Source organism: Camelus bactrianus, chromosome 34 (assembly GCF_048773025.1).
Source record: "Camelus bactrianus isolate YW-2024 breed Bactrian camel chromosome 34, ASM4877302v1, whole genome shotgun sequence".
In the NCBI taxonomy this organism is placed as follows: domain Eukaryota; kingdom Metazoa; phylum Chordata; class Mammalia; order Artiodactyla; family Camelidae; genus Camelus; species Camelus bactrianus.
Genome location: NC_133572.1, coordinates 20,250,768 through 20,270,136, shown reverse-complemented (window position 1 = coordinate 20,270,136; position 19,369 = coordinate 20,250,768). Strand labels below are relative to the sequence as shown.

At 39.1% G+C, this 19,369-nt stretch overlaps 1 protein-coding gene and 1 pseudogene across 10 annotated transcripts in view; both read right to left on the bottom strand.

Moving 5' to 3' along the window:
- Positions 1–19,369, bottom strand: part of BICD1 (BICD cargo adaptor 1) — a 172,499-nt gene that overhangs the window by 70,773 nt on the left and 82,357 nt on the right. The window lies entirely within an intron of this gene.
- Positions 9,237–11,328, bottom strand: LOC141575913 (large ribosomal subunit protein uL24-like; annotated as a pseudogene).

Here is a 19,369-nt window from a genome sequence, read left to right as displayed (position 1 = left end):
CCGCACCCTATCCTAACGCAGGGTTCTTGATATCAGTACAAGAATCTTTTTTTTTCTTTCATTTCAAGGTTTCCATCTTTATGCATATCAGGAAGAGAGATCTTACCTGCTCAAGGACTTAACTTCCGCAGTTATCCATCCTACCTCTCTCCTTCATCACCAATTTATCCTTCTTGAAGGATCATCAGTTTACAAACACACAACCCCCATGAAAATAAACCACCACCACAGAAGAAACTAATAACAAAGAAAACAAAAATAATAGTGTCCCCATCCCTCTGCCACCTTTCCTGGCAAATTACTGAACTAAATCTGTCTATACCTGCCATCTCCATTTCTTCACCTTCTCTCTGCAGCCTGATCAGGCCTTGGTTCCCTCCACTCCAGGGAAATCTCTTGCCACACTCATTGGCAACCTCCCTACATCCTGCCAAATCTAATGATCAGTCCTAAGTTTCATCTTGCTCACACAGTTCTTCATTTACCCTTTTGGAAACACATTTATCTCTAAGACTCAGTCTCCTTTAATGACTCCTTTTCTTCGCTGACCTCCATATATTGGAGTGTCTGAGGTCTGACTGCTGGCTGTGTTCTCTTGTCACTCCACAGGTGATCACATCTGGACCCATGGCTTTAATCGTCATGCATTCACTGATAACTCCTATATTCCTTTCCCTAGCATCAGCCTCTGCTTTGAGCTCCAGACTTACATATCCAGTTACCTTCTTATTCTCCACTTGGAGATCTAGCAGGCATCTCAAACCAAACATGATCAGCACATCAACACTCTTGATGTCACGCACACCCAACACACCAATCCCTCCATGAGGATTTCCCATTTTACAACATGACAGACTATTGTAATTATGTTTATTGTCCATCTCATTCACTCAAATGTAAGCTTCATGAGGACAAAGATGCTGTCTTGTTTCTTGCTGTATCTCCAGTGCCCAGACCAGTATCTGCCCAATAGAAGGTGCTCAATAAACATCTGATAAATGCGGAATAGTGGGAGGAGGAAAGTAAAAATAAACACTTGGAAAAACTACGAATTTCAAATAACTATAAAGATGCTTTCTTCATAGTTCTTCCTAATCAGTTAAAAATGTGCAATTTCTAAAAACAGTTTGGTGGAAATCTGTCCCGTAATTACAATGTTATTTCTGGAGGTAGAGATAATAAATTCTTTTCCTCCTTAGAGACTAATCTCTCCCATCCTTCTCCTGGTTATCCTAAGAAGGGGAGACATAACTTATGAAATAAAAGGCCATTCAGGTGCCCCTAGATTCAAAGGTATTATTTCCCTTATTTACCAGCAGGCTACTATTTTTCAATCTAAACGATCCTTCTGTTCTAAACTGGATAAGTCAAGTCAGGCAACATTTCAGGAATTTTCCCTTCTGACTTAAAAATAAAATGAGACCAGTGGGTATTTTTAACATTCCTTTTCCACTCTTGCCACTCAGCTAGCAAAAGTCTTTCCACCTATTAGAGAGAGAATTGAAAGCAATGTTGGCTGCTCCTTGAATGTCCTGATTTTAAAAACTGAAGTCCAGTGATGACCATGTCCATCTCCAGCTCTGGAATTTGGAATTAGACCTTCTCAAAGAATTTAACTAAATCAGGCATTTGTGATGTTCTTTAAATAATTCTTAAACTTAACAGGAGCCAGGTTAAAGTTAGGCATTTTTTTTGTCTACTATAGCTCATGTTTCTTGATTTTAAAAAAATTGCTGAGGGCCACTTTTTCTTTCCAAATCTCAACTTTGCCTCAACCCAATACGCAATCTTTAAAATGCCTGTGGCACTAAGTTATAATTTCACTGTTTTTCCTTAAACTACTGCTTATTGGGCACTTATCCTATGAACTACTCCAAGAGCTTTGCACTGTCTCATCTAGTTCTATCTATCTGACTGTCAGGAGTATCTGACTCTGGATCCCATGCTTTAACCATTACACTACGGCCTCTTTTGCTTTCTTTGTCTCTGCTGATTTGGATTATATCATCATTCGTATTTTATTATGATGATTATTTCTACTCTCTGCTTAAAATGTTTGAGGCCATTATAAATAAAATATGCCTACATAAAAAAGCAGTTAAAATGTGAAATTTTAGACAATAAAAAAAAAAAAAAAGAGAGGCAGCAAATATTCTTGAGAAGCATGAATGCAAACACTGACGTGATGTAGCTACTGGGACTGAGAAATGAGACCCCTGTGTCAATATGACTTAATTGTTCCAGGGAAACTCTGCTCAGTGCAGATAAGAATATAAACCAGTAATTCAACTCTGGTTTTGAATTACCAACTGTTTGCTTTAGGAAAATCAATTGATCTTAGACAACAGGTTTCTCACTTGGGCAAATAGCTTGCGTACCAAACAGCATTATCCTGCCCAGGCCTCAATTACTCACTTTAACTGAGCTTTCCACTCAGCTCTGATTCCCAGCCAACAAGTGAAAAGAGAAACATACAAAAGTCGCAGAATTCTAGTTATCTGATTTTAAAAACACCATTAGATAAACAAATGGGAACTGATTAAACTTACCAGCTTTTGCATAGCAAAGGAAATTATAAACAAAATGAAAAGACAACCCACAGAATGGGAGAAAATATTTGTAAATGATGTGACCGATAAGGGCTTAAAATTTCCAGAATATACAAACAGCTCATACAACTCAATAACAAAAAAACAAACCACCCAATCCAAAACTGGGCAGAAGACCTAAGCAAACATTTCTCCAATGAAGACATACAAATGGCCAATAGGCACATGAAAAAACGCTCAATATCACTAATTATCAGAGAAATGCAAATCAAAACCACAGTGAGGTATCACCTCACACCAGTCAGAATAGCCATCATTCAAAGTCCAAACTATAAATGCTGGAGAGGCTGTGGAGAGGCTTACTCCTACACTGCTGGTAGGAAGGTAGTTTGGTGCAGCCACTGTGAAAAACAGTATGGAGATTCCTCAAAAGACTAAAACTAATCTTACCATATGATCTAGCAACCCCACTCCTGGGCATATATCCAGAGGGAACTTTAATTCAAAATAATACATGCACCCCAATGTTCACAGCAGCACTGTATACAATAGCCAACACATGGAAACTGCCTAAATGTCCATCAACAGATGACTGGATAAAGAAGATGTGGTATATTTATACAATGGAATACTACTCAGCCATAAAAAATAATAAAATAATGACATTTGCAGCAACATGGATGGATTGTCATATTATGTAAGTCAGACAAAGACAAGTATCATATGATATCACTTATATGTAGAATCTAAAAAAAGATTAAAATGTTATTTACAAACCAGAAATAGACTCACAGACATAGAAAACAAACTATGATTACCAAAGGGGAAAGAGGGGAGAGGAATAAATTAGGAGTTTGGAATTAACAGATACACACTATTATACATAAAATAGATAAATAACAAGGGCCTACTGTATAGTATAGCACAGGGAACTGTACTTAATTTCTTATAATAAACTATGATGGAAAAGAATCTGAAAATACATGTCTATATATATGCATAACTGAATCACTTTGTTGTACACCTGAAACTAACATTGTAAATCAACTACACTTCAACAGAAAATAAAATTAAAACAAACAAACAACAAACCATTTCTCAGCTACACCAAAGGCTAGATCCTTTTCCCTTCAATGGCTCAGCTACAGAATAGTGACTATAATGAAATACTACAGAAAAGATTTTGTTCATGAAAATTTCAAATTTTAAAAAATTAATATTATATTTGTCCACATGTTAATTAAAACTCAAATCCCTCCCCCCCAAGAAAAAAAAAACTTATGGTTACCGGGGGTTAAATGTGGGGTGAAGGGATAAATTGAGAGTTCGAGATTTGCAGATACTAACTACTATATATAAAATAGATAAACAACAAAGTCCTACTGTAGAGCACAGGGGACTATATTCAATACCATGTAATAGCCTATAACGAAAAATATGATAAAGGATACATATATATGTATAACTGAATCACCATGCTGTAAACCAGAAATTTACATACTGTAAACCGAATATATGTCAATTATGTCAAAGTTTAGAAAGATGATGTGATTTAGACAAGATTCCACTGAAAGTAAGTGGTGGGGCCTGAATTTGAACTCAACTCTTATCTGACTTCTTAGTCCCTATTTTTAAACATCACATCATATTGCTGATAAGAGTATACAGTTTTCTAATACTCTGTGTCAAGAGAAGGCTAAAACTTAAGAAAAAATGGGGGATTTGGCAGATTGTGTGTCACCTGGGCTATGACCCTTGCGTATCTGTCAGCTGAGTTTTTGACAGGACTAGAATAACAAGTAGGCACTTGAAGGTAACTCCCTCTGATGAACATTCTGTGCTGCAGATTGAAGGGAGATGCAAGGTTTTGGGTACCAGGCAAGCAGGTGCAAGAAACTGACGTTCCATTAAAAATGATGAAAAGCCTGTTGTGATGATTTGATTGGATGTAAGGGTCATCTTATTTGCATAAAGGGGGACGGCAAAGAGAGACAGGGTGAAATGGTCCTTAGGAGCTCTGTCAGACTGAGCACCTATTAGCAGAAAAAAGATTAGGTTGGAAAATCCTATAAGCAGCTGTTATTAGCTCTCGATTTCAAATACAAAAGAAACTTAGTATTGATTTTTGCAGTGTCTGGTTGTGAACATCACTGGTTTCCATATTTTATTTTAGAGAATGTACATGAAATCAATTATTTTAATTTTGGGACAGTTGATGAAGGATGACTCTTCTTACCTTGTAGACAACTGAACTAATGAATTTTTAAGGTCGCTCCTAGAAGAAATATTAAGTCAGCACAGGAGAAAAAAAGGGAGCCTGAGCTCATCTTCCAAATTGTGCTATCGATCAAGCATACAGGCGTATTGATAATCTAAAAACTAGATCAGACCATTTAAACATGAACCAAAAATTAAAGGGCCACCAAAGTAATTGAAACATAAGAAAAAGAGAAAAACAGTAACAGTAAACTTTAACATATTATTATACAATCATCACAAAGGGAATCTCTGGCATAAGAGTAGGTAGAGAAAATAACAGAATAGGACAGAAATAAGACAAAATACACCAGAAATAGGACAAGACAGGATAGCAAAACACAACACAGTGAAGACTGAATAGTGTTGGAGTACTTCTAGAAAAGAAAATACAAATGTCTTTTAAAAGGAATCAATTTTAATTAAAGAGAAATTATGAAGAAATTCACTCAGACCGAAAACATGCTTTATTTATTCAGAAACCTGGTAAGAAACCCTTAGGCTACTGAATATTTAGGTTACAGAAAACTAATCAAATCCGACTGCTGACCAATCAGGCTGGGGGAAATAAAATTAAATTGGATTACACTCTTGTATTTTTCTGATACTCAAAGTAAAAATATTGAGATTCATCATAAATGTAAATCCTTAACCCAGGGCTTATATGCAAATTCTAAAAGCTTATAAATCATGTCTAAAAGATCTATGTCAAATCATAAATGTTGTATATTCTGGGAAACAGTAATAATGTATTAAATATGGCCTATTTTTCATCCCTTGAATTGAAAATAACTTTACTAACAATTAATTCTTTTCATTTCTTTTGCTAACATTATAAAAATATTCTGGGGTGGTTTTTTTGAGACTGTAATCTACCCCAGTTCTCTCAGTTTAAGCTATTTATGATGCTTGAATACAAAGAATAGAATTTAATATTCTTATAAAAAGAGAAGCATCATGATGTAAATGGTGTTGGGACATTTAGCCATTTAGGGGAACATTTTAAATTTAAATTCTCACATTGTTCCTCACACCAAGCTGAATCTCACATAAACTAAAGCGTTAAGAGTAAAAATTAAACCATAAAAACTGATATAAATGAGCATTATAGTTTTATAGTTTTGAGACGGGTAAAGGGGAGAAGAAGGAAGAAAAAACATTCTACCCTTAAAACTACTAAAAGGAATCTCAAAGGAAACACGCAGCAGATTTAAAAACAGAACTGCCAAAAATTCAATGTGTCAAAAATAAAATAAAATCTAAAGGCAAATAAACTGGGGCGAATACTCAGAGCAAATGATTAAGAAGTCAATAATTTCTTGAACCACACATAAATAATAGAGACGCTGAAACCTAACAAACGTGCAAAAAATGAAGGTGTAGCAATTACTCCTTAATTAATGAATGTACATATTTATTATTCCACAAATTAATGAAAGTAGTTAATTTCTCGTCACTGATTTGTTCTTTTTTCTGGATGTCTAGTATATGCCAAGCTCTGGGCTAGGATGTAGTGATGAAGACGATAAACCATGTCCCTATCGTCAATGACCTCATAAATTAACACTGAAATGCCACTCTTTAGCTATCAAATAAGCAACCTGACAGAGTTACGAAGCTTAATGCTTGCCAGGGCTCAGTGAAATGGGAACTCTCTTCCATTATGAATGAGAGCATACACTGCTTTAATCCTCTAGAAAAGCAATAAAGCTACATGCATGACCTTAAAAAAAAAAAAAAGAAAAGAAAACCTTGTATCATTTGATCCAGTAATTCTACTTCTGGAATGCTATTCCTGAGAAATAATCCTAAGTGCATTCTAAAAATATATGCAAACAGCACTGAAATAATGCAAAAGCTAACTCTGGCCCCACTGCCTGCCATATGCCAGTAGCCATGCCAAGCACACATGTGAGGATTCACAACACCTCCTCGAGGCAGGTATTATTTTTATTCCCATTTAATAGATAACAATATTGAGGCCCCGAAAGGATAATCATTTGCCTAAGGCTACTCAGCTAATATTTGTAGAACCAGTATTAAACCCTGGCCGACATGGAGATGAATGCCCTTGCAAAATCTGCACTTAGCTCTAAAAACAAAATCCAAAGCATCTAACTTCAGTTATTTGCAAAGTTTTAAGTAATTAACTTGTAAGGAATTTTACTGAATACAACTTTTCTTTTGTGCACTGCTTTATCAAACATAAACATAGGCTTTTAGTAACATTCTGTGGCAATCTTGTTTAAAAAAAAAATTAGGATGCCTAGGTCCTATTTGCCCAAGAATGAGGGCAAATACAACTGTTTTTAAGCCCATGATTTGGTGAAGTGTGTCAGGGAAAAAAGTCTATCTCCAAAAGCCGCTGGAGCAGAGCACTAAGAATCTAGTTGGACTTCATCAGGATTCTTGTTGAATTCAACCTCAATCATTGTGTTAAATGTATTGTTCAGCCTCTGCTCATTTCAGATGGGAGTGCAGCTCATGGATTGTTAATAGAGAACTGATCAATTTCCACGCCATCTAAGCTAGCCATGCAATAAATAAAGAAGACCCTGGCAGCGTGTCTTTAATTAGTAATACACACGCAGGCTGGAGAGCCCAGTGGTATCCGCTGCATGGTCCCCAGAGGATGTAAGTCAGGCTTAGAGGATGTCAGGTAGGTTTCTGCTTTCATTCAGGCAGCGATCCTAAACAGCAGCCCAGGGGGAGAGAAGTGACTTCCACTACTAGAATTAATTATGTATTCATTTTAGCCCTCTGAACAGTTTGAGAGAGGCAGACACTGCCTTCCACACGCTGGCATTTCCAGCACTGTCTGACTTGGGGGTGCTCAACAGAATGGTCGATCCTGGAGGAGAAACTCTGCAGCAAATTAAAATACAGCACAGAATTTTCATTTCTCTTTGCCACAGTCTGAAAAAATGCGGTTACCTACGACTCTCTGCACATACACACTGAAAGCATTTGCCAACTCAATAATATTTCTCTCAATCGGAAGCTTAATGGTGGATTTCCCGCTTAACAATAAGAGATAGGTAATGACACTGTCTGACCTTGGAGTGACGCATTGCCCTTCTCTGCTGACTGGCTCCAGCCAAAAGGGTGATGCAAAATAAATGGATAGGTTAGTACATTGAAATAAGATGAGCATCACCAACTCTAGGGCTCCTGAGTCTCATTAATTTTAAACATATAATTAAAGATATAGAATAAAGAATTGATTACAAGCCAAAGTTACATATTTATATATATCTTCTTCTATTTTTTTTCTCTTTCTCAATATGTAGAACATGCATTTCCAATAGGGGGTGGTATTACCCCTGTGGGAGGCTGAACAATGGCCGCCAAGGATGTCCAGGTCCTAATCCCCAGAGCCTGTGAGTGTGGTACCTTATACAGCAGCAGAGATTTTGCAGATGTGATTGAGTTAAGGATGTTGAGATGGAGAGATTTTCCTGGATTATCCAGGTAGACCCTCATCACAGTGTCCTTATCAGAGGCAGACAGAGAAAAATCTGACAAAAAACAAGAAAGGAATATGACACTGAAACAAGACGCTATGTTGCTGGCTTTGAAACGTGGAGGAAGGGGCCATGAGCCAATGAATGCAAGGAGGGCAGACTGGAAGAGGAAACGGGCGTTCCTTCACACCTCCGAGGCAGTACAGCCCTGCCAACACCTTGATTTCAGCCCAGTCAACTGCAGGCTTCTGGCCTTCAGCACTGTAAGGGAATAGCCTGTGTTTTAAGCCACCAAATTTGAAGTATTTTGTTCCAGCTAACCACAGAGAATTAATACAGGGGTGAAAATTAATCCTTAGGGAAGCAAAAAAAAAAAAAAAAAAAAACACAAAAACTTAGATATTACAATGGTTTATGATCCTCCCAAGCTCACCACTACTCTACAAAATCTTATTCCTCAGTATTTCATTTTGTGGCAATTAGGAAAACAAATGCATAAATCACTTGTTAAGGAGTTGATAATGAAAAAAAAGGTCGTGAAACAACACTCCCTTGGCAAGCACTGCCAATGAAAGATTGATTCAAATAATGATGCAAGGTTTTTATTCCTCTCAAGACCCAGTTTCATTATCATCAGTTGCTGGGGACAAGATCGATGTTGTTATCCTGTTATCATTCTAACAACTGAATTTGCCATCCAGAAAACACCTGCTGGCCACTTCCTTGCACATGTAGCCAAATCTTGAACTCATTTTTAGACAGACACTCTCTCCTGTAAGCCACAACAAAACATGGGAATAATCTGGCCCATAAATATTGTCGATCTATTAATGTGCATGTTTAAAATTGTGTGCCAAAGCTCATTAAAAAATACATTGTAGTATTTTAGGTTTTTTTTTTAATGTAATACAGACAGTAAGGTTTTTGTATAGTGCGAGAACCTCAGAAGAAATGTTTAATTATAATTCTGCCTTTCTGAAAAATTGTTTTAGTGAAGCCAGAACTCTATCAGAAAACTATTTCTCAATCTAAGTACTTTTAATATAAGTGAACATGCAAGACAATGAGGAAGCCAATAAGTAGGTAACCAATGGACAGCCTTTCTTATGGGACACATTCTATTTGAATTCAAACTAAAAGGTAAAGTTCAGGTCTATTAATGCATCTAATATAATTCACTCTATAATATTTATTTTTAAAATATCTTTGTTGATTAAGCATTAAAAAGTGTAATTCAAGATTATATATATAAAAAAATTCATTACATCACTAAGCTCACTCATTAGTTTGCTCTTCCTGCCTTGCCCAAGTATAAATTTCCTATAACCTTCAAGGAATTAAGTTCTGAGTAGATTCGGGTAGCCTTGATTGTGAGATTAAGCTATCAATTCCCTTAGGAGAATTAAATGCCTGAACAGAATCTTAATCAGGCTAGATCTGCCAACCAGGATGTTCTTTGGAAATAGAGGTCAAGATGCGAAAAAAAAAAAAAAAAAAAAAAGATTAAAATTGCCCACTAAGCATTCCAGCTGAACGGCTGATTATTCATTACTCCCCCTCTTCTACCCAGTCTGCACAGGGAGCAAAATCTGAGCTTGGGGTGGGAGAAGAAGTTGGAAACTGAATCAAGCTATTTTTAGTCCAAGAATCAATGTGGACCAAATGGATTATACACAGTCTTTATTCCTATGTTCCAAGAGGTAGAAAGCTGGTATTTGACCCTAATTCACAAGACAAGAAAGAGAAGGGAGGGAGGTCAGGTAGGAGGGGGAAAGAAGGAAGGGAAGGAGGAAGGGAGGGAGGAAAGGAAAGGAAAGACATCCATACATATAAAATCCAAATTTATAATCCATATACACATATATGTGTATGTGCCAAGTATACACCACACTGGCTCTACATTTTAAAAAGTGGGTGCCTTTGCTGCTTATTATTTTTATAGGATGAATGGTAACTGATAAAACAATCACCTTTTTTAAAAAAAAGTAAAGAAACTATGCCAAGAATATTTTAAAAAACAGATTTTTTTGCTGTACACCAGAAACTGACACATTGTAACTGACTATACTTCAATTAAAAAAAAAAAAAAAAGAAACAGATTTTTATTTTTTAACCTATGTCAGCTCCAGAGTTGCCATTTCTGTAACCTGCCCCAGGCAATGCTCTCTGGCCATTTCTAACTTTAGCTTGAACTTCTCTGCAATTTCCCATTTAATTCTCCATTTGGCACTGGCTTAATGACTGGCTATTACACAGGAAGTTGCTGCAATTGCCACATCAGGCCAGAAGCTTATGCCCCCTCTCATTGTCTCACGCAGAAAGAAGAGTCACAAATGAAAGTGGTACTATTTTGAAGCTGTGTCCAAATGCTGTCCTACATCTGGATGTTGGAAACATTACCATATGCTTTTTAAAAAATCACTGTAACAGTTTTTAATGAAAGTTGTATACAAGATTATTCCTGCATCTTCTCAATTGTTTCTTCCTTATATTTGCCCTTTTCCTTTCCTACTTGGTGAGATTTGGCTTTACATTCGAGGATCTTTTTGTGGTCTTCACCCCGTTTTAGTCTAGTGATAAGCGCCTTGCTGGGGTGAATGGCCACATGGACAGTCGTGCCATGAGCCCTCCCCGCTGCACTTGTCCAACGTAGACGGCACATTTCTTCCTGTGAACCTGGACCACTTTGCCGACCTGCTGCCCCTCGTAGTGCCCTCATTCAACCTGAACTTCATCATCCTTTCCGATGGGCATGGATTGAACATTGTACTGTCTCAGCTCTTTGGAAGACATAATCTTCCTGCGAATGTGGGAAGGTGCACTGAAATGCCTTTTACGGTTCTTGCATCGGTCAGAAGTCACAAAGGGACAGAACTTCATTTTGGCCACTGGCGTTTCAGCAATGGCCACGAAAGGGAAGAGTGCTTTCGTTTCTGAAGTCTTCCCCTAAGTGTTTGGTATTATGGGATGCCTAGTGCACCCCTAAAATAACCCCCAAAAGGATAAAGGTATTTTCGACTGAAGATCGACTGCTAGGATTTTGAAAACTATTCAGAAGCTGCCGGATTATTTCTCACTGACAAATACAATAACCTAACTTTCCAAATCATGGGGGAAAAAAGTACTTCCCAATCCTTAAAAAGAGAAATTAAACATATATGCTCCTTATAACAAGGCATGCATTCTAATCTGTAGTCACCGACTCTGTGAGCATATGGGACCATGGAAGGCATAATGATTTTACAGATGCGTATAATGCACTGTGATGAATGGAAACCTGACTCTCCCTTGGGGACACTGTTTCCCTTGCAACTCTCTCCAGTAGTGGCCTGTGGGACAGGTGCCCAAAAGGCTGCTTTCAGAACATTCACCACTCCCTCCTTCTCCATCCTTAAAACCCCTCTGCTTTAAATCTCATGTCATTACGAGATTTTTTTTTTTAAGCTAATGTATGTACATTAAAAAAAAAAAATTAAAAGTGACTTCCCCGGAACGAGGCTGCAGCAGCAGGGTAGACACAGACACCATGCTACCCACTCCTGAGCACTGTTACTGTCACTTCTCAACACCGACTCAGCCCCGCTCATTTCTCTTAAGACTTTAGCTCCTGGTTCATTGTCAATATCTCCAGAAGGCCTGGTCTTAATTCCTGGCCTTCTCAGTGTGCACAAAGGTGATGATCTCCATTCCGGGATTCCTCCTCTTGAGAGACCTTCTCCTCCTGCTTCCTGCCTTAGTGCCTCACTCTTCTCAGTGCTTATCTCACCACGCCCCCTCCTCAAATCCCCAGCACCGCGCCATCTGCCCTCTCGGCCGCTGGCCTTGCTTCCTGCTTCAGAGGGAAAACTGGAGCAACCTGAACAGGACTCACGAAGGCTCTCTCCACTCACACCTGCCAGTGTACCAGCATCTGCATCCACCAGCTCCACTGCTCCCAAGTGTCTACCCTAGAGAAATAAACACTTGCGTTCACCTAAGAACATAAATGCACATGAATGTATACAGCAGCCCTACTTGCAAGTGCCCAAACTCAAAATAACCCAAATGTTCTCCAATAGGTGAATCGACTAAAAAAAAAAAAGTCATGTATCCACACAGTCGTATTTGGCAATAAAAAGGAAGGAACTACTGACATGCAACAACTTAGACGAGTCTCACAGGCATTACGCTGAGGGAAAGGACTTGCTCCCAAAAGGTTACACACTGTATAGTTCCATTTACATGATGTTCCTTAAAAGACAAAACGATAGCGGGGGAGGGTACAGCTCAGTGGTAGAGCGCATGCTTTGCATGCACGAGGTCTTGGGTTCAATCCCCAGGACCTCCTCTGAAAAATGAATAAACCTAATTACCTCCTCCCTGACCCCCCCCCCAAAATAAAATAAAATAATAAAAGACAAAGCTGTAGTGATAGAAACAGATGACTGGTTACTGGAGATTGGGGTGGGGAAGGATGTGACTACAAAGGAGTATGTGGTTACATGAATCTATGTATTTGTTAAAATTCATTGAACTATACACACACATTTAAAAAAATTCTGAGAGCCTATAATTTTAAACTAATACTACAAACAAATCCATGAATGTAACTTATTTTTCCCAAAGGCACAATCAGATCAGTCATTCAAAGGTGAACTGTCAGTATATTGCTAAACTTTGCTTTCAAATTCCTTGATCATGTTAATAGGGATGTTTGTTCACTACAGCTCAGCAAGTGTCAGAAAGAACTTTTCAACAAAAAGAAATACAGCCCTCTCTAACAGAATCAATAAACCAGTAAGCAGGCACTAACATGGTTAAAAGAAGGGACTCTGGATTCAGATCGCCTGGCTTAGAACACCAGTTTGACTGCCTGCTGGGCTGTTGTAAGCCTCTCTTTGCCTCACCTGGAAAGTGGGGATAGAAACAGCACATGCCTTGTAAGTTCGAGAGAATTATATAAGATAATGAACATAAAATGCTGAGTATCGTGCTTGGCACGTGATAAGCTCTCATAAATGTTAGCTATGACATTATTGTTAGTTATTTAAACCAATTAAAGAGACTGGTGATTCTTCCCTGTTTGGCACTCTGCAACATTCCAGGGAGGTGTGAGGTCCATTCCCAGTAAGTACAACGAGCAGGAGAGAAACTGGGACATGCCGGGGAAACAGACAACTTTCCAGGTATAGCCACGCCGTGCCTTTAAAGAACAGGAAAAATCAGCATTCAGTTGGAGTGTCAGTTTCATGCAGCTACGTGTACACACAGCTCTCAAAGGCCAAGCATTCAACCAGAAACTCAGAGACTGCAGGAAAAGCTTCGTTATTACTGAATGCCGTAATTAAATAATCAACCTCTCCCCATGACTCGGGTCATCGTAAGCACATTCAGTGTCTCACTGAAAAATAATGCAGCGACCCTTTGGAGAACCAGCCAGGTACAGAAGGCTATTTACACTGATAGTAAGAACATCCAGACGGATCTCCTCTTTCAACCTGCTGGCTTTTAAATATGTGCTGTCTCTTCTTTTGACGTCCGGATGCCAACCATTCCTTCTTGCTACTATCAGAAGGTGCTGCGGCGACTCGGTTTACTCCAATACATCTTCCTAAATTTTTTGTTTCTGTCTGGCTATGTGAAGTCCAATCACCAAACTTTGAAACAATAAATAACACTAACATAGTCCTCAATTTCTCATAAAGCACTTTCATGAAAAATATCTTATTTTATCCTCACAAAAATCACGAGGAGTAGGACAGGTGCTACTATAACATTTATACGGAAAATAAGATGCTTAATCAAACACAAATAATAAAGTGCTCGAGTTAGGACCTGAACTCAGATTTCCTGATTTCCAGTTCCACACTATTACCAGACCTCCTAATTATACAGTAGAAGCAACTCCATTTTTAAAGCGTGGCTGAAGGGCTCCTCTTAAATAAAAGTGAACGTGTGCTAGTGGTTGAGGTCCAGGGCTTCTCATCTGGTGTTTTGCTTTAGTCCAGCAGGTGTCACCTATCTGTGGTTTTAGTGAGAGACAAAGATGAGTGTAATTTACTGTTTAATTTTTTTTAATTTATGTATTTATTTAATTGAAGTATAGTCAGTTACAACGTGTCCATTTCTGGCATACAGCATAATGTCCCTACTGTCCAAAATGTTTTCTTAGTCCGTTTGAGCTGCTCAAACAATAACACCAGAGGCTGGGTAGCTTCACAGGCATTTAGCTCTCACAGCCCTGGACACCGGGAGGCACGGGCAGATTCAGTGTCAGGTTTGAAGGCCCACTTCCCGGGTCACAGACGCCACCTTCTCGCTGTGTTCTCACCTAGTGGAAGGGGTGAGGGAGCTCTCTGGGGTGTCTGTCGTTGGGTCTCATTCATGAGGGCTCCACTGTCAACCTAATCAACCCCCAAAGTCCCCACCTCCAGACACCATCACATGGGGTGTCAGGTTTCAACATACGCTGAAGGGACACAGATACTCAATTTATAACATATATTGTCTGAAGCACAGCTCACTCTCTATTTCCACAGATACTAAAGAGGAGAAGGAAACGGTTTCTAAACACATTGAGCTGTTCTAACACTGAAATCAACCACACGTTGAATTTTTGTTCACTGACGCTTCCCAAGCACCCAGGCATCTGGCTCATAGCGAGCACTGAGGTGCCTTGTTGAATGAATGAAGGTGTGACTGCAAAGTGCAAAATCCCAGAAAGATGAAAACCCTAAGATGAGAAACTCAAACCCTACATCTGACAGTTCATATTTTCAAAAATTTCCAACAGGGGTAAGGACAGTTAATAGTAGCATGTTTTACCTTAATTCAAAGAGACACCTGCACCCCAATGTTCACAGCAGCACTATTTACAGTAGCCAAGACATGGAAACAGCCTAAATGTCCATCAACAGAGGACCGGATAAAGAAGTTGTAATATATTTATACAATGGAATACTACTCAGCCATAAAAAAGAATAAAATAATGCCATTTGTAGCAACAGGGATGGCCCTGGAGAGTGTCATTCTAAGTGAAGTAAGCTAGAAAGAGAAAGAAAAATACCACATGATATCACTTATATGTGGAATCTAAAAAAAAAGACAGACAAACTTATTTATAAAACAGAAATAGACTCACAGACATAAAAAACAAACTTATGGTTACCAGTGGGGCAGGGGGTGGGAAGGGATAAACTGGGAGTTCGAGATTTACAGATACTGACAGGTATATATAAAGTGGATAAACAAGTTTATACTGTACAGAACAGGGAACTATATTCGATATCTTGTAGTAGCTCATGGTGAAAAAGAATATGAAAATAAATATATGTCTATTCATGTATGACTGAAGCTTGTGCTGTACACCAGAAATTGACACAACATTGTAAACTAACTATACCTGAATAAAAAAAATAACATATTTTTAAAAAGCAGACACACTTTTTAAATAAAATATGAAATCTATAATGAGTTTTTTGGTTTGTTTCTGAAATTCTTTTTTAAAAATTTTTAATTGAAGTTAAAAATTTAACTGAAGTTTGAAGAACCAAAAGCAATAATGAAAACATACTGTGATTCCTACCACCTGATTCATATCTCAACAGAAAGAATTTTCAAAGTAATAAAGTCAAAAAGGCATTTACCTTAAGTTTCTTTAACCTAAGAATGTGGATATACATAATAAATAATATCTTCAATAATATTTATAGAGGATGCAGAAAACTATTAATGATAATAGTCTGTTCATTTATTTACTATATACTAAAATAATCTTTAACCCATATATGATGAATATAATTCTAAAACTTTTAGCAGAGCTGAGTCTAGAATGTTGATTTTCTAATACCTAATTCAGAAATGTTTCTGATTTTCCCACTGTACTATCCTATATATACCATATATGGAAAAGAATCTGACCATGGAATTACATGCACACACACACACGTGCACAAACATACATGTAAAGTTTCCATAACACACACAGCACATATACAGACAGGCACATTTGCCAGTACCAATCAGCGTACTGAAATAAGAGATGAGTCCTTTCAATAAATTTTAAATGATTCCATTAATTAAATTATTAAATTCACACAACATTGTCAAGCAGATGATTCACTACATTTTGCATTGGTTATCCCTGTCTATTTCTCATCGCTTATCGAGTCATGATTTTTTTGTTTCATGATCTCTTTTGATCACTTTGCATCAGTCAGTACCCAGAGTACAAAAAGTAAATAAATTTGATCCTACAATTTAAAAAAAATCTGAGATTTCAACTTGACACCAGCCATCAGAAGTCTGTATCAATATACCAAGGAGTAGAATTGATTCCTCTTCTCCTTTTACAAATGTACTCTGCTCTATACGCTAGTTACACTTTTATTAGGGACATTAAAACATGAAGCCTGGATGAAAAACAGCAGGGCTCTGCGGTGTAGTTAGTACCACCACCTTTCAGCTCATCACAAAGAACATCCACACATCCGTTGCTGGCCGACAGCGAAGACCAAGAAACCAACCACCTGGGTTGTTTTTAGTTTCCTCTTAGTTTCTGACAAATTTGAATGAATAAACTCGCAGGCTAAATTGCCTTAATTTATTTCAGATTTAAAAATACATAAATTTGAATGGAGCACGTTAGTCTCTTACTGCAAATCAACGACTGAAAATGCATAGGAATCAAAGGACTGTAACCTAGTGGCCACTCGGCAACTCTCCAAATTGTGCGCTTTATGGCGCTCCCATGCCCAGCTCCGGGGCAAGGCTTCTCAAAGCTTCCTCGGTTCATTCCTAAGCTACATCCTCATTCTTTTTTGTTATTGTTGTTACGGGGGAGGTAACTAGGTTTATTTATTTATTTTTAATGGAGGTATACTAGAAAAGAACAAATCCGACGCTTTATTAGATCTGTCCCTTTGGCTTTAACCACTGTGCCCTGTCTTCCATGCTTAGTCTTGCTCGCTCTGCTCTCACGCTCTGCTCTCTCAAAGTTGCAGAATAGAGAATAACCTTTGTTTCGTTGGAGGTTTTGCAGGAGCACCAGGAGCTGGCCCACATGGACGGCTGCAAGGATAAAGGATTCCTACACCAAGAAGTTTGCAACAACCAACCACACCTCCTCCCGTTTTTTTGTGTAAAAGGAGCCCGTATTATGACTGGTTCTCCAAGACATTAGTCTGCCATTGTCTCCATCTGCTGGCTTTCTGAATAAAGTCGCTATTTCTTGCCCCAACACCTTGTCTCCCAATTTATTGGCCTGTCATGTCGGCGAGCAGAACAAGTTTGGACTCAGTAACAAAGGTACTGGGGATTGAACCCAGGACTTGGTGCATGCTAAGCAGGCACTCTACCACTGAGCTATACCCTCCCCTCCACATCCTTCTTACTAACCAACTTGTCACACATCTATTTATTGGAAACTGCACTCAAGCATGGCTCCATCAGTCTCCACTGTCCTTCCTCAACAGAAAAACATCTGTGGATGCTTTTCCCTCAACCTTTGCCGTTCTTTCCCCAACTGCAGCCGCTGCACATAGTGGGGATGTGCAGCTTTTAGAGGATCCATCCAACTGGCAATCAAGGCTGCTTGATTATTCTCCATAAACCACCTGCACATGGGTGCCAGTCACCCTCAGGTTGCCCATGTCGCAGCCTCTCTCTGGATTCGCCAGGTGAACCTGCTGCTCGGGGCTGCTGAGGTCGCCCCCTGTGGGTGTTCTGGGCTTAACCCAGGATGGTGGATTCCGTGACCTTGGGCCCACCGTGGCAGTGGATGCCTGTCTCACAGGGAAGCCTGGGGTTGGAAGGGTAAATGGCAGTCCCTTAGGAGGAGAAGGGTCCGGTACTCCAAAGGATAAGCAAGTGATGGTGGAAACCTGGCACAGATGGATGCAACAAACGAAGAACTGGAGAGCAATTGTTTTTAACATTCATTTGCAGTGGAGGGTAGTGAGGCAGGGCATCCTGAAAACTCTCCTGCTTTTCTTGGTACCAACACTGAATTCCCCTTTCTCTGTCTCCAGAAGTCATATTGCTAGATTTGGGGCGTGTCCAAAAACAGCAAGCCAGGTAAAGAAGAAATCTTACTGTCACTCTTCATTTAGTTCATTGCAATATGGACACATGTGAATGTAAATTATGGATTAAATTCCAATAAATGACTTATATCTCATAATAACAAAATGTTATTTATAATACATCATGAATTTCCAGAGAAAGGTACCAGGTGGACTCCTTTGGTTACATTTCACAATATGGAACAAATTTTTCACCCTACCTTTTTCTATTATTAAAATGCTCAATTAAGGAGCCCACTTCTTAGTGGACCTGGCATTTGTCAACCTCTGAGAGATGAGTGTGTAGGGATTAAAGGCCATCTGTCCCTCTTCTACATCTTTTCTATCAAAAAAATGGAGTTTATATTTAATATGAAGCTTTCAAAAACGCTCTTAAAAGGGTTCAGGGGATGACGCTGCTTTCGGCTATTTCTGTCCCCAACATCATCCCCTCCCCCAGGACAGAATGACTCCGCCACCCTGAAACGACCCGGCAGGTGACGCACCTGCCTGAGAAGCTGAGGGCAAAGAGCGAGTGCAGTGGAGGTCCGGGGACTGGACCTGATTCATAAGGAGCTACAATTTGCTGCTTCTTTACAGCCAGAAAAATAGTTCATGGTTGCACATCACCAGACTCTAAGACCCCCTCAGAACACTCCCCCAGGGTCTCACTCCCCAGTGAGGAGACTCCTGAGCTAAAACCACCGTCACTGTGAATTAGTGCGGACACAGAGCACCGCGGCCAGCCATCCCTCTCCTCGCTGCACTGAAACAGGTAAACGGGAGGAAGTGCCCAGGGCACCGTATTTCTGAAACATCCCTGCAGAAATGGCAAGGCCCATTCCCAAGTACTCAATAAATACAGACTTTACATTCTTAGCAAACGATAAAAGAAAGAGCTTGTCGCAGAATAACCTGTCGTGTCACTTAAAAAAGCAGGAAGCCTGCTGGCGTGGATACTGCGTGCACCTTGTCTGACCAGAGAAAAGGTTTCACTCCTCTCTCTCGGGAAGCACTCTCTCTCACTTCTCTCTCCCACAGCTCTCTCCCAGGGCACCTG